Source organism: Amblyomma americanum, chromosome 1 (genome assembly GCF_052857255.1).
Source record: "Amblyomma americanum isolate KBUSLIRL-KWMA chromosome 1, ASM5285725v1, whole genome shotgun sequence".
Classification (NCBI taxonomy): domain Eukaryota; kingdom Metazoa; phylum Arthropoda; class Arachnida; order Ixodida; family Ixodidae; genus Amblyomma; species Amblyomma americanum.
This window is the reverse complement of record NC_135497.1, coordinates 42,838,101-42,852,536: the sequence shown is the minus strand read 5'-3', so window position 1 is coordinate 42,852,536 and position 14,436 is coordinate 42,838,101. Positions and strand designations below refer to the sequence as shown.

Sequence of the window (14,436 nt, the reverse complement as noted above, 5' to 3'; positions counted from 1 at the left end):
CGGTTTTTAGAACATCGCTTCGGAGAATACATTTTGCTTATTATTCTCAGGGTTATTTGACTGAGTTTTTTTGGCGTATTATCTAGCCATCATCTTTTGTTTCATACTTTTACGATTTTTAACAAAAACATCAGTGACGGGATCTTCGTCAATACTAGGACGATCGTATCACTTTCCTTGAGAGGCTCTTCTACTTGAGGGAAGGAAAACACGATGAGAAGACGCCGACAGGACATCAAGTAGCATTTGAGGCTGCTTGACCAATTCATTGTTCAGCGATAGTCGAGCTCCTCGGGGCTGCTGAAACTGTAGCGATCGAACCACAAGGCCCATATCTCGTTCTTCTGGGAGCGGCATAGCCCTAACCCGGGACGCAGCGCAGAAAGGTTCGTCGCCAAAGGCTTTGGCGATTCGCCACTGTGATGAGCCCTCAATCCTTAATACTCAACGAATATTACCCGTGTTGAATTCGGCGCTATTGATTCAGAATCCCTTAGCGTGGTGTCCACAGAAACAGAGGGTAGGTGCTTTGGAAGCCACGCGAGCTTTCGTGATCTGAAAGCCCTATGGTTGGAAGCGGGAGCGATATTTCCGGCGAGGGCCTGGCGTAAACAGCTCTTTGTCTCTATAGCAGTTTAGCGTCAGCATCACGAGCTCTTAACGCGATAGCGGTAAAGGCCCCGTTCACCCGAAAATCTAGTGCCGATGTTCGTGTTTTCGGTGTTGTGAGTGAAAAATCGCAAGATCTTGATTGCCCAGGTATTGAATGCCCAGGTATTTTTGGATGCAAAGTAGAGAACGACCGTTTGCATATATGGTAATTAACCGATTGCGCTACCGCGTTATACCCTTAGGGCGGAGCTTAAGTGATCCTTCCAAGTTTTGCATGGCAGGTATGAAAGCGCTTCCTGATGTCCCTGAGGGGCGCAAGTATGTCTCCGTAGTACGTTTGCATTACAGGATAGGTTCCCACTTCGTCGACTACCGCTTGGTTTTATGACCGCGAGCTGTGGCGTTCGTGATTTGATTCCCGGTGTGTAGAGCCCATGTCATGGTAAGTGGTTCTCAGCTGGTAACCCCATGGCGGAATATTTGGGAAGCCTTCTCGATGGGGCTACCGCTGGTGTAATTACGACTGATTGTCTGCGACTCGACGTTACTGTGAAGGATCTGTACCATCTGTTGTCGTCGGCGACTGCGAGGATTTTCGTGGTCAAAAAGCATCCAGGTCGCGGCAGTGTAACGCGAAATTCGGCGACAACTCGTGAACTGCTGGATTGGAACTCGTTGCATTTTTATCGCCTTACCGTAATATCCGGTATACAGTCCGCACGCAGTGTATAGTCCGCAACGCACAATTTTGGCTGCATATGGATTGTAAAACTTTTATTTCCAACAGTTTGAGAGGCTTTAGGCCCCTCGCCTAAACGACAGCCAGAATGTCCTGACTTGTGGTGGCGTCTTCGGCCAGTTGTACGACCCTTGTCTGAATCATCAGATCGGTGCTGAAACGGAGAGCCTCCCATTGGTCAAGCGACAGACATTTTTTTCCCTCCAGGGGGGCAAAAGGGCATTTCCAATATATATGGTTGAGATCCGCGTTGTGGTGACATAGCTTGCACACATTTGAATATTGTGGCGGATAATCAAGTCTACACATAACTGGGTTCTGGAATGTATGAGTCTGGAGACGGCTGCCAAGAAGAAAAATACTAGACTTTCCGCACCCGTTACATACACTATCAGAATCAGGCGTGCGAACAGCTCATAAAATTATATTTGGTGCAGTTCAAGTATCACAAAACGTGTCAATAGAGTAAGCTACGCGAATTTTGTGCCACATTCAGCGATGCTGAAAAAGAAAAAAATGCTGTTCAGTGCATATATACAGATGGTCTGCAAAGCGCAAAATATAAATTTTTTATCATGTATAACTCGCAGACTGTATACCAGAAACAATAGTATATGTTACAGAATTTCTGCCCCTCCCCCTAGAAGAGCCGCTTTCTATATATATATATATATATATATATATATATATATATATATATATATATATATATATATATATATATATATATATATATATATATATATATATATATATATATATATATATATATATATATATATATATATATATATATATATATATATCAAATTCTTTCTCAGTATACAAGAAATGTTAGGCATCTCATGGCAAGGAAATATGCTACAGATTAGAAATTACGACCTACACTGCGCTCATCATCCTCGTCCGTAGCGTTTTCCTCGTTCCATTCACTGACAAGCACAAGGCACTCCGAGCGTATGCAAGTTCTAAAGCTTCATTTGGGTAAGCACAACGAATTAATGACTCAAATAACATTTATTTACTTACATTCAACCGCATAAACGAACTGTTCGATCAGTGTTTATATTTTTTAACGGCAAGCTCATGATTCACCCAAAGATGAGGAAGAGGAGGTTTGCGACGTTCCGCGATGTGTTCATCTCTAAAAACTCAAATTTCCTTTAAATAATATAAAGTACACTTTTTACGCACTTCTTGGCCTTCGACGGATTCTGAGCTGACCCCTCTTTATGGGAGTGAGTCATTAACCTTGCGAGACCAACGAGAACCAAAGACGGTTGACCACAAATCACCTACTCCTTCAGTGCAGATGCCCGCCGCGGTGGCTCAGTGGTTAGGGCGCTCGACTACTAATCCGGAGTTCCCGGGTTCGAACCCGACCGGGCCGGCTGCGTTTTTATGGAGGAAAAACGCTAAGGCGCCCGTGTGCTGTGCGATGTCAGTGCACGTTAAAGATCCCCAGGTGGTCGAAATTATTTCGGAGCCCTCCACTACGGCGCCTATTCATTTCTTCTTTCACTCCCTCCTTTATTCCTTCCCTTATGGCGCGGTTCAGGTGTCCAACGATATATGAGACAGATACTGCGCCATTTCCTTTCCCCCAAAAAATCAATTATTATAATTATTCAGCGCAGATCGGGTTTGGGGTAGGTGTCGCATTTATAAATATACCACCGCAAAACGTAAGCCCATGTTACGGCAGAAGGGAAGACATTACGACAAATCCATTGCTCTCCTCACTGTAGTCGCGTATCTTTTTGTGTACTCACTTCGTTTTTACAATTCGTGAGTATCGTTACAACTGATCCTGGTTGGACGAGCGTAATGGAAACGCCTGCTCGATGCTGCGGCACCTTGGAAGCCTTAACGCGGGAAGCAATGCGCAAGCTTTGCAACATACTCTGAAAAGCTGTTAAAATTGTATGTACTGAATTTCGCGAGAGAGGGGTCAGAGTCGTGTTCTCACAAAAAAATACTCAGCATATTTAATCCAGTTAATGAACAATTTCGAACGTAAGGAGGCCCGTACCAAATCGCACTCAGCTTGCCACCGTTACAAATGCTGGTAAGGAATTGTCTGGTTTGCTGCTGGGGCCTGATGTTTAATTCACAGGAAGTTATTTTAAACACCTGTTTTGATGCACAGCACGGGGAAGGCGCAAATGCAACCATTTTTCGCTTAATTCTGTACACTAGGTATGCGGATATCCATGGCTATTGAGGAAGGCTCCAATTTTGTTCCTCTTACGTTATGTTAAGGTCTGTTTACACGATGAACCCCATATCGGAGACGCCGCAGTGCCTTTGGCGGTCGTCTGTTGATACCAAGGTCGCCAGTTCGATTCCTGCCGCGGCGGCCATATTTTGATGGAAGCGTAATACAAAAATACCCGTGTGCTGCAGTGACAAGTGGCGCATGTTAAGATCCCCATTTGGGCTAAATTATTCTGCAGCTCTCCACTACGGTGTTCCTCATACCCCATGTGTCGGTTCGAGACGTTAAACTCGACAATTACTAAAAAGAAAATCTGGAGACCAGTTTTTGTGTCTCGAAACAGGCTTCGCGTGACGTTCTACTTTCAGTTCGTTAAGTTCGCGCCTGGCCCGTATCTGGCCTGGCCCCGGTTGATGATGATGATGATTTTGGCCTCTGGTTGAATGGTACGTACCCACGGTGGGGGAGTGAGTGGACAGGGTACATTGGCCCCGGTTATCTGCGCACCAGGGGTTCCAGCAGAAATTCCGATATCCTTTTTTCTGACGGCGGACCCCGGATCCTTGGCTGCCATGTTGGTGAACGTCGCACAGTGAAAGGTGATGAGCATGTCTAATCCTGTTATCAGCACCTGTGATGCTGGAGGTCGGAGCAAGCGGCTGTAAGTGGATTAGGCATACGCACGGCCTGTCGCCGTGCTACGTTCACCAACATCAGGCAATTGTCCGCGGGCAGTGTGCATGCCTAACGCACCGAAAGCAGAACTCCGCCCGGACCAAGGAACGGCAAGAGGCCCGTATTGTGAATCCCCATTTACTAAAGAATTGCATGATCCATCAAAAGTATCGAACATTACACCTAGTAAAATCACTGCCCGGATGAACAATTTCTGCGCAAATTGTCTGTGTTAATCGCTTGCTGTTCACCAGGCATATATTGGCGCATAGCCACCCAATCTGAACCTGGCAACGTTTGGCAGAAGGTTAGGTGGGCGGATGAGATTAAGAAGTTTGCAGGCATAAGGTGGGCGCCGCTGGCAAAGGACAGGAATAATTGGAGAGCCATGGGAGAAGCCTTTCTCCTGCAGTGAGCGTAGTCGGGATGATGACGACGATGATGATAATGACCCACCCAAACCCCCAACCCAACCTCCCATACCACACCCAACCCCTTGCTCCCAATGGGAAGCCACTGTTTCGAGAGCTCAAACCAGGATGACCAGCGCAGACTGATCGACCAGGCAACCCCGATTGGAACAGATAATGAGGCCCTGGACTCAGGTCCCTAACCTCTTGGGGCTACAGTCAGGCTGCTGCTGCTGCTGCTGATGATGACGAAGTAAAGTTTTCCAATCGGTCGGTAACATTCAAACTTTAGAACCGACCGCACGCGCACAAATCGAAAGGCTAGAAAAGTGAAAAGATTATGCTGCAGAATGTACGTTAGTTCTTTCGAGCGAAATCAACTTCGAGCACCGAGAAAAGAAAGTAGAAGAGGCCGGGTTCGCCCCTGGAGCCAGTTGAGAGAACCCCGTTGTGCCGGAAGCTTTGCGAAACGAAAAATAGTTCGCGTTGTACGGCGCATATCCTTTACACGGCATCCTGTACGTGAACTGAAGGCCTTATATATAAGCTCTGAAACGCATTTACCATGGCAGGAACAGGCTGCGGCACTACTTTATGCGCTATTGAGTTGACACGCGTGCACATAGGAACAGAGTTGAGGAAGAAGTGAGCGTTGATGCGGCGCAAGGCTACAAATACGTGGACCCTTGACCCGGGCAGGCAGTCGGCATCTTGACAGCTTAGTCTCGGAGTGGCATCGAACATGCGCGAGATAGTCCACATTCAGACAGGCCAGTGTGGCAACCAGATTGGGGCGAAGGTAAGCCACCTCTACCACCTCGCGGGTTATTTCACGGCTCAGGGGATCGCGGTTGCCTTTCGGTCCCAGTGCCGGTCCCGGCGCTTTTTACGTTGGTGATTACGTTGCGTCCTAAACGCCACGTACTAGAATCTCGTTTCAGGATACGGGCGAAAGCAGTTGCCTGTAAAGCAGTCGCGGCTTTTAGCAGACGTACTGCTTTCGTTCTAAGTTGTGGCCTTTTTGCGTTGGACAATGTTGAGCCCTAGCTAATGCTCATCGAAGGCTCTTGTTCTTGACCACTCCTTTCGCTCTGACCTTTTAATTACTGCTCGCGCTTTGAGAGCGTTGAGATATTGTTGTGTTATGGCATATAGCTCAGACATTATTCCCGGTTGTAAAAAATTCGAGACAATCGGTCTTGGCGGTGAGGTGACATGGAACAGTTTTATGGCAAATGACTGCCGCAAAGCGATCGGCGAAGATTCTTTGCCGGAATTTTTTTTCGCGCGACCTAGTTTTCGCGTATGATGCAATCCAAAAGCCTCAAGCGATCTTAGGCCCTTCCGGTTTTCCGCCATCAGCAAGACACATGGCGGGTGAGAATCGATGGCAGTTGACGAGTTGACTACAAAAACCAGTTGACAAGTGGAACTGTAGCAGTTATATGTTGCTTTCGCTGTGAATTACAGCCTCTAAATATGATTTGACTGCCGCCACTGCGCGATGTGACGCCACTCTAATTACTGAAATCTTTTCCCGTCTGCAGTTTTGGGAGGTGATTTCCGATGAGCATGGCATCGATCCGAGCGGGGCGTACCATGGTGATTCGGACCTCCAGTTGGAGCGCATCAATGTCTACTACAATGAGGCCTCCGGTACGCGTCTGGCTGTATTTCGGTTAATAATTTCACTTTGAAGCTTCCCCGTCGAGTTTATCTTGCCTTGCGGCTGTTTCGCACTGCTAAGCATTAGGGAAATTTTCCGGGCCGTTTGGCACATGACTTCAACAGAAACAGCAAGCGAAAGACAAAACCGAACGCTGTGTGTATGGTTGGCCCTTATTCTCGCTCCTGCCTTAATAGCGCTGTTTGTGCTGTTAAGCTGATATCTGGCCTGTCAATGGAGCTTCTTCAACGGCAGGCCTTTGCTCTTCAAGCTTTAAATTCTACAACCGATCGCGCAACTCTAGTCAGATCAAAGTGCAACGTCTAGTGACCTCTTCTGCTTACGGCATGTTATGCTAGGCCATTGCAGCTCTTGAGGTTGCATTGCCACAAGTCCCGCAGGGATTAGCTTGAAGGTTCTTGACCAAAGCCTTTTTTCTCATAGGCAATGAATGTTCACAACGCGAATGAGTTTGGAATATATAATAATTATTTATAATTGGTTTTGGGGGAAGGAAATGGCGCAGTGTCGGTCTCATATATCGGCGGACACTTGAACCGCGCCGCAAGGGAACGGATAAAGGTGGGAGTGAAAGAAGAAAGGAAGAGAGAGGTGCCGTAGTGGAGGGCTCCGGAAAAATTTCGGCCACCTGGGGATCTTTAACGTGCACTGACATCGCACAGCACACGGGCGCCTTAGCGTTTTTCCTCCATAAAAACGCAGCCGCCGCGGTGGGGTTCGAACGCTGGTTCTGAATTCCCTCATCAGGTTTGACGAGGACATAGTACGTCTCCCCTCTACTACGTTTCCTCTTGCTGCAGTGAGTTTGTAAGGAGTTTTAACTCTATGTTTGCTAATACCGCCGCTGTGCTTCATTTGGAAGGGACTCGATCATGACATCCATGATTCGGCGGACGCATTTCTATGGAGGCGAGACCATAAAGAGCCGTGTGTTCTGCGATCTTATTGCGCGTAAAGTAACCCGAGGTGGTGCAAATTTATCCAGAGGCCGGCACTACTGCGTTGATGACAGCCCATGTACAGAATTCGGAATGTTAATCCCATATAGGACACCGTTTGTTTAGTAATACGGAACAGAATCGAAACAGGAGTCGCAACAGGACGTTAATGTAGTGACATCATTTTGATCCATCTCAATTTATCTATCAACATTTCACCTTCTGTTTTTCTGCTGAAAGATATTTAAATATTTTATTATTAAATATAACTGGATCATCTGTTTAAAGGCCGGGAGGTGGCGGAAGGGCCTAGTAGTGCCGCTTTTATTTGCTATGACACCTACAGTTGGTGCGCTCCATTTCCTTTCTTTAACAGGCTTTGTTGTGACGCAGGTACTTGTAATAACTACACGGTATCTTTGTTGCCGCTAAGTGATATTTATTTTTTGTTTCAGAAGGTAAATACGTGCCTCGGGCCATCCTGGTTGACTTGGAGCCGGGAACCATGGACGCCGTCCGCTCGGGACAGTTTGGACAACTCTTCCGGCCGGATAACTTTGTGTTCGGTAAGGGGCTTCTCGGCTTAAAATCTACTACATAAACGCACCCACAAGAGCGCACAGTGCAGACTAATCTTTAAAGCGCACAGCTGGCTAAATTTGTACCCTCATCTCTGTACGCACAGCGAATCCTCGCTCAGTATAATCCAGTCCGAGTGGCAGTCAGTTTAATACAGCCACGCAATCAAGTACTTCGAGTTTGATCTATGAGCATTCTCATCAGTTGCTTGCGAAACCTAGGCCGCCAAGATTGAGACGCAAGCTTGGTGGTTCATCAAGAATGTAGTGCGCCGTGAAAAGAGCATATTACGAGAGAGGCAACACATGGGCCATTTCTAAAATAAATTGAATCGGAATTAGCTCCGTTAATCGAGGATATACAAGGCAAAAGCTGTCGGCGTTCAATGTGTTCATTGACGTGGACACCGTTCTAGACGCTTAAGGAAGTGCGTAAACTGGCTCCCCGGGTCAGTGGACGCTTCACTCGCCCTTCGAGTTACGTGACGATGGTGAAGACATGTGGGCTGCATGCATTAATAATAATTGGTTTTTGGGTAAAGGAAATGGCGCAGTATCTGTCTCATATATCGTTGAACACCTGAACCGCGCTGTAAGGGAAGGGATAAGGGTGGGAGTGAAGAAGAAAGGAAGAAAGAGATGCCGTAGTGGAGGGCTCCGGAATATTTTCGACCACCTGGGGATCTTTAGCGTGCACTGACATCGCACAGCCCATTGGCGCCTTAGCGTTTTGCCTCAGTAAAAACTCAGCCGCCACGGTCGGGTTCGAACCCGCGAACTCCGGAGCAGTAGCTGAGCGCCCTAACCACTGAGTCACCGCGGCGGGTCTCTGAATACATTAGCACTGATAACTTCGTGGTGGACACGCGGCACTGCAGTAATAGGCCGCAGCGTTCATTGGGTGATCAACCTCTCGCGATCATCAACTGCAACCTGCCACAGAGGCAGGGTGGACGCGCTGCATATCCAAAGTGCGGAAGGCAATCAAATGGGGTTTTAAAGTGAAGGCTTTACTGGCCGCAAACTTGCTATTTCGCCGTGGCGATGCTCCGAGGAAGCACATAACGTCACAACGCGCGGCTCACCGCGCATATTTCTCTCTTTATCGCTCCCTAGTCACTACTGAGCATGCGCCACTAGTAGCACCGAGCCACAGGTGTTCCGCCGCTGCGCAGCGCCATGCCTTTCCTCTTTTCTCTTTTTTCTTTCCCTCCCTCCTTTATCGCTTCCTTTACGGCGCGGTTCGGGTGTCCACCGAGATATGTGAGACGGTTACTGTGTCATTTCCTTTCCTCAAAAACCAAACAAAACTAGTCAGCCGACGGCGTTCATAGTTCATTGGCGTTGACAACTTTGAAAAGGCCGTTCATTTTCACGAAAGGAAAGGCGTAATAATAAATGTAATAATTAGTTTTTGGGGAAAGGAAATTGCGCAGTATCTGTCCCGTATATCGTTGGACACCTGAACCGAGTTGTAAGGGAAGGGATAAACGAGGGAGCGAAAGAAGAAAGAGGTGCCGTAGTGGTTGGCTCCGGAATAATTTCGACCACTTGGGGATCTTTAACGTGCACTGACATCGCACAAGACGCGGGCACCTTAGCGTTTTATATCTGCCTCACTCCCCTCCATAGTTAGCTCAGGTCGAGCACAAAGAGCTCAGCGGACAATTACCTTTCTGCAAGATGCTGCTGAGAGCTCTGTATTCTCGGTGTGCACTACTGCTCCTGCCAGACAGCCGTCTCCTTGGTGGACGGAGGAGTGTGAGAAAGCTTATCGTCGTAGAAAAGCAGCCTGGAAAAGCCTTTCCTATAATCAGAGCCCAGCTAATTGGATAAATTATAAGTTCTTCTCTGCATGTTTCAAAAGAACTGTTAAAAAGGCAAAGGAGGATTATAATCAAAATTTAAACACGTATCTCTCAAATCCCCAGAATAAGAAGGCTCTCTATAGATTCATGGCGCAGAATAACAGCTCTCCGGCCTCCAATCGCATAAGGTCAATGGTAATGTCTCCGCAGGAGGCTAAGCAAAACCTTGAACGCATCGCGCAGGGGCTGGCCTTCCGTTTCCAGGTACAGAAAGCAGAACCTTTGCACACTCTCACCCCCAGCTCGGACTATCCTGAGGTCAACGTGTTGGAGCTCCTGCAGTTTGTTTCCTCGATGCACTCTGCTGCTCCGGGATCTGACGGAATTACTGTGGGCATGTTAAAGATTTTAGCGCACGACTTTCCAACTCACCTTCTAGATATTGTAAATGCGTCATTGGAAACCTCTTGGATTCCTCACAGTTGGAAAATTGCGAAAATAATTTTACTTTTAAAAAATGCAGACAATGGATTTCAATTAGACAATATTCGGCCGATTGCTTTAACCTCAAATTTAGTAAAGCTAATAGAAAGAGTAGTACACAGTCGCCTCACAAAGCATGTTCATCATATTAACGGCCTCAGCCCCGCACAGATTGGCTTTCGTCGCGGTTGTTCCATATGGTCCGCGCATGTGGATCTCGAGAGCCGAATACGACTCTCAAGCGCCAGAGAGAAGTTTCGGCCTTGGTGACGCTTGACGTTGCGAAGGCCTATGACAGCGTGGAGCACACAGTCCTCATTAACAAGCTTGCTCAACTAACCACAGCATTACCTCTACGCCTGGATTTGTGAATTTCTAAAAGATAGATTTTTCTTCTGTACAGACGGATCTTTTTGTTCTAATACCTATGGTCAATCAAGAGGTGTGCCGCAAGGCTCTGTTCTTTCTCCGCTGCTTTTCAACATATTAGTTCGGGACATCCCCATTCATCCTAACGTTACAGTTTATGTATACGCAGATGATATAGCTTTTTTCGTATCAGCAAAGGATATTCATGTGCTCTACGGGTATTTGCAGGCATATCTGAATGCTCTTGAAGTCTGGTTGGACCAAATCAATTTATCACTTAATGTCAGCAAATGTGGCGTGCTGGTATTTCCACCCGACGCTCCTATGTACATCTCGCTAGCCTACCGCTCCACTCCAATTCCGCAGGTGGAGTCGGTTAAATACCTAGGTGTTACTTATGACCAAAATTTGGACTGGCGACACCATATTAAGAATAATGTTATTAAAGGGGAACGTGCACTGGGCCGTTTGACCCGAGTTGCCAATAAAAAGTTTGGCATGCGTCGTGACACGTTACTGTTGCTCTATAAGGCTTATATGAGACCGCTCCTGGAATTTGGTTGCCCCTTGTTCTCTGGTAGCGCGAACTACAAGCTGCAGCCATTAGCCTTACTGGAAAGACGTGCCCTTCGGCTATGCCTCGGGCTCCCAAAATCAGCTTCCAACGCTGTCCTTTATCTGGAAGCCCGTATCCCCAACCTCTATTCCCGCTTCCAACTTCTAACAGTGCGTACTTTCCTCAAGTCTTTTGACCCGGCCCCAGGCGTTAGTATTCCAATTTTTGTATCCCAACCACACCTTTTTTTGACTAATCACTGGACACGTTATCAGCTTCCGCAAGTTAGGTTCACGCAGCATCTGTTAGCTCCGCTTCAGGTTGATCTGATCTCCTTGCAACGAGTTGCTGACACGCAGGCTGATCCCGTCTTCTATTACGACTTTATTTTCACGTCCCATGCGAAGCATATGCCCGCACATACCCTAAATGGCCTTCTTTCTGAACACCTACAGAATTTTCCACATCATACTGTTCTCTCCACTGATGCCTCCGGCAGCTGTGAGAAGGCGGCGATTGGCATATATTCGCAGGATCTAGCTTGGAGCTACTCCGTTCGTATCCCTGATTATACTCCTATATTCTTCGCAGAGTTTTTGGCCATTGGTTTGGCTCTTCTCAAAATTTCCAGACATGTCGCACGGGTTCTTATTCTTACAGACTGCCTTTCAGTTATTGTCTCTCTCCAAAATTCGGAAAAAAACTTTCTTGACTCGTTCACTTAGGTTTTTTGTTCCGAGCACAGTGCGCGAGATCCGTTTGGTCTGGGTACCTGGGCATTCAGGCGTCTATTTTAACGAGGTGGCTGATTTATTGGCAAGGTCAGCTCTCAGCGCATCTGTAATATATCCCGTCCCTCACCTCATTCTGTTAGCAGCTTCACGTATCCAGCGGTTCCAACATATTTCAGCCACTTTGAGTGATCCGTTGCTCAATACCGTGGACTTTCAACACCTAAAGTACCCATGGAATATCCGGTGGTGTAAGTCAAGGCTTTCTGAAGTGTCCATGACACTCCTGCGATGTAGAATCCCTCACTTAAACTTGTACTTATGCAGGTGCGGGTTCGCTGCGACAAACCTTTGTGTATCATCTGGGCAAGTTGAATCAATCGATCATTATCTCCTCTCTTGCCGGCGGTTCGCGGTTCAGAGAAAGCAATATCTGGAGGTTCCTCTTTCGAGACTAGGACTGCCTCTGTCTCTTACAGTTCTTCTATCGTTCGGTGCGAGTGCCAAGGGATTCCCGTTAAGCAGTGTATGCGGCTACCTGTACGATTACATAAGTGCAACTAATCGATTATCTTGTTAGCTATATACAAAATTGTTTCGCATGTCCAAAAAAGGCTAGATTGATTCTATTCCGGATGACTCATACCTCTTGAATTCATTTTATTTTTCCCAATTTTTTTTATCTTGATTCAGTCTTCTGACGTTTCCTTCCCCGCGCAAATGCTTCATTGGCATTCTACTCTATACCTTGGCCAATCCTCCCCACGTGGGTATGTGCCATATTACTTGAGGAGGAGAAGAAGAAGAAGAAGAAGCTGGAACTCGGCTCACAGCAGCCTCGCCTCGACCGGTCTCCAGTGCCGGTCTCCAGTGGCTACAATCGCTGCTCTGCTGGGAACGATCGGCTAAGTTTCGGGTGGCTGGTTGTAGCATTTTCTCTCTGTCTTTGCGCGGTAAGGCAGTAAGCCCGGGCTATGTCCACCCAGTCTCCTAGCCAGGGGAGTTCCCTCTGGTCGGCTTCTCTGTCCACTGATCTCCTACCGTTGGAAGCTTTTTTGCGCAGTGGTGTCGGCAGTATCCCTGTCGCGCTGGTGTCTAAGGATGGTGGTGCAATCAAGATGAACAACCCTGGTGCTGTTCGGGCTGCTCTCCAGTCGGCGACTTCTCATTATGAGTCAATCTCAGAGGTTCGCCAGTTTGGACGCGGCGGGATTCTGTGCAGATCGCCAGACCTCGCCTATGTAGGAGATTTACTAAACTCCTCATCCTTTGCCTCCCCTCGGGAAAGTTCCTTCATCCCTTCACATCTGGCGTGCACGAAAGGTATTGTACGAGGCGTAGACTCTTCCCTGTCTCCGGCAGAGACTCTTGAGCTTCTGTCGGCTGCAGGTGTTGTTGCTGTGCACCGCTGTAGCCGGGATGTAAACAACTTGTGGATGCCCGCTGAATCAGTGATTGCTACCTTTGCCGGCACTTCCTGCCCCTCTGAAATCAAGGCATGGCCTCTAATTTTTCGGGTAGACTCGTTATCATCTCGGCTTCTGCAGTGTAACAACTGCTGGCGCTATGGACATAGCGCCGGCGGTTGCAAATCCAACTTGAGGTGTTGCAACTGTGGGGATGGTCATTCAACGAGCAGCTGCACTGAGAAGAATGAGAAGTGTTGCTTTTGCGGTGGTGCTCACTCTGCAAACTACTCAAATTGTCCCTCTCGAGCTCAGGAAATCCAAATTCTGGAGATAATTGACAGGAAACGCTGTTCGCGCCGTGACGCTATTTCAGAGGTCAAAGAACGTGCCCACGGTTATGCCGGTGTGACCGCTCGGCAAGGTGTCATGTTAGACTAAACGCTGTCCCAGGCAATTGCGGCTGCTGTGGAGGCTTCAATGTCAAAAATGGTAGAAAAGATTGTCGCAAGTGTGGCGTAGTGCCTTACAAATGTTCTAGCGACTCAGCTTACACATGCCGTGCATGCCAGTTTGGCACCTCTTTCGACAGCAATTCCCTCTCCTCTTATCCGGTCTCGAATTCCAGTAGCATTACAACCCCAGGAACAAACTTCTGTCCCTTCCGCTGTACCTACCTCGGGTACTTCGAGGGATGTTGATATGATGTATGATTCCGAGATGGTGGAGCCTAATGCGCGGCTTCTTAAGCGCAGTGGGTCCCCCATGTCTCATTCGCTGTCTTCTCTAGGCACCCAGCCCAAATCAAAGAAGAAGCAACTTGGCACTAAACCCAAGGATACCATTTTGGAGCAGGCAGTTGCTGCTGCTAGACTTTCGCAAACATAGCGTCGTTGCGAGTTCTGCAGTGGAACTGTCGCTCTATTCTTTCCGCTTCCACAGGTTTACACTGCATTCCTACCCAGCTTAATCCGGATGCCATAATTCTGCAAGAAACGTGGCTTTCAACCGACAAACATTTTCATATCAAAAATTACCGTTCATTTCGCCTAGGCCGCCAGTCAAGAGGCGGGGGTTTACTAACTTTAGTCTCTTCAAAATTTTGCCACAGGGCTGTGGTATCTTTTCAACAAATGTCTCCTGACTGTGAGATTTTGGTACTAGACTTTGTACTTCCTGGGTGCTCTCCATTTTCAATAGCAAATTGTTATTTCCCGAATGGAGTC

At 47.6% G+C, this 14,436-nt stretch overlaps 1 pseudogene; it reads left to right on the top strand.

Annotated features, from left to right (window-relative positions):
• Positions 1-5,143: 5,143 nt before the first annotated feature.
• LOC144128545 (tubulin beta-4B chain pseudogene) lies at positions 5,144-7,880 on the top strand (annotated as a pseudogene).
• The last annotated feature ends 6,556 nt before the right edge of the window (positions 7,881-14,436 follow it).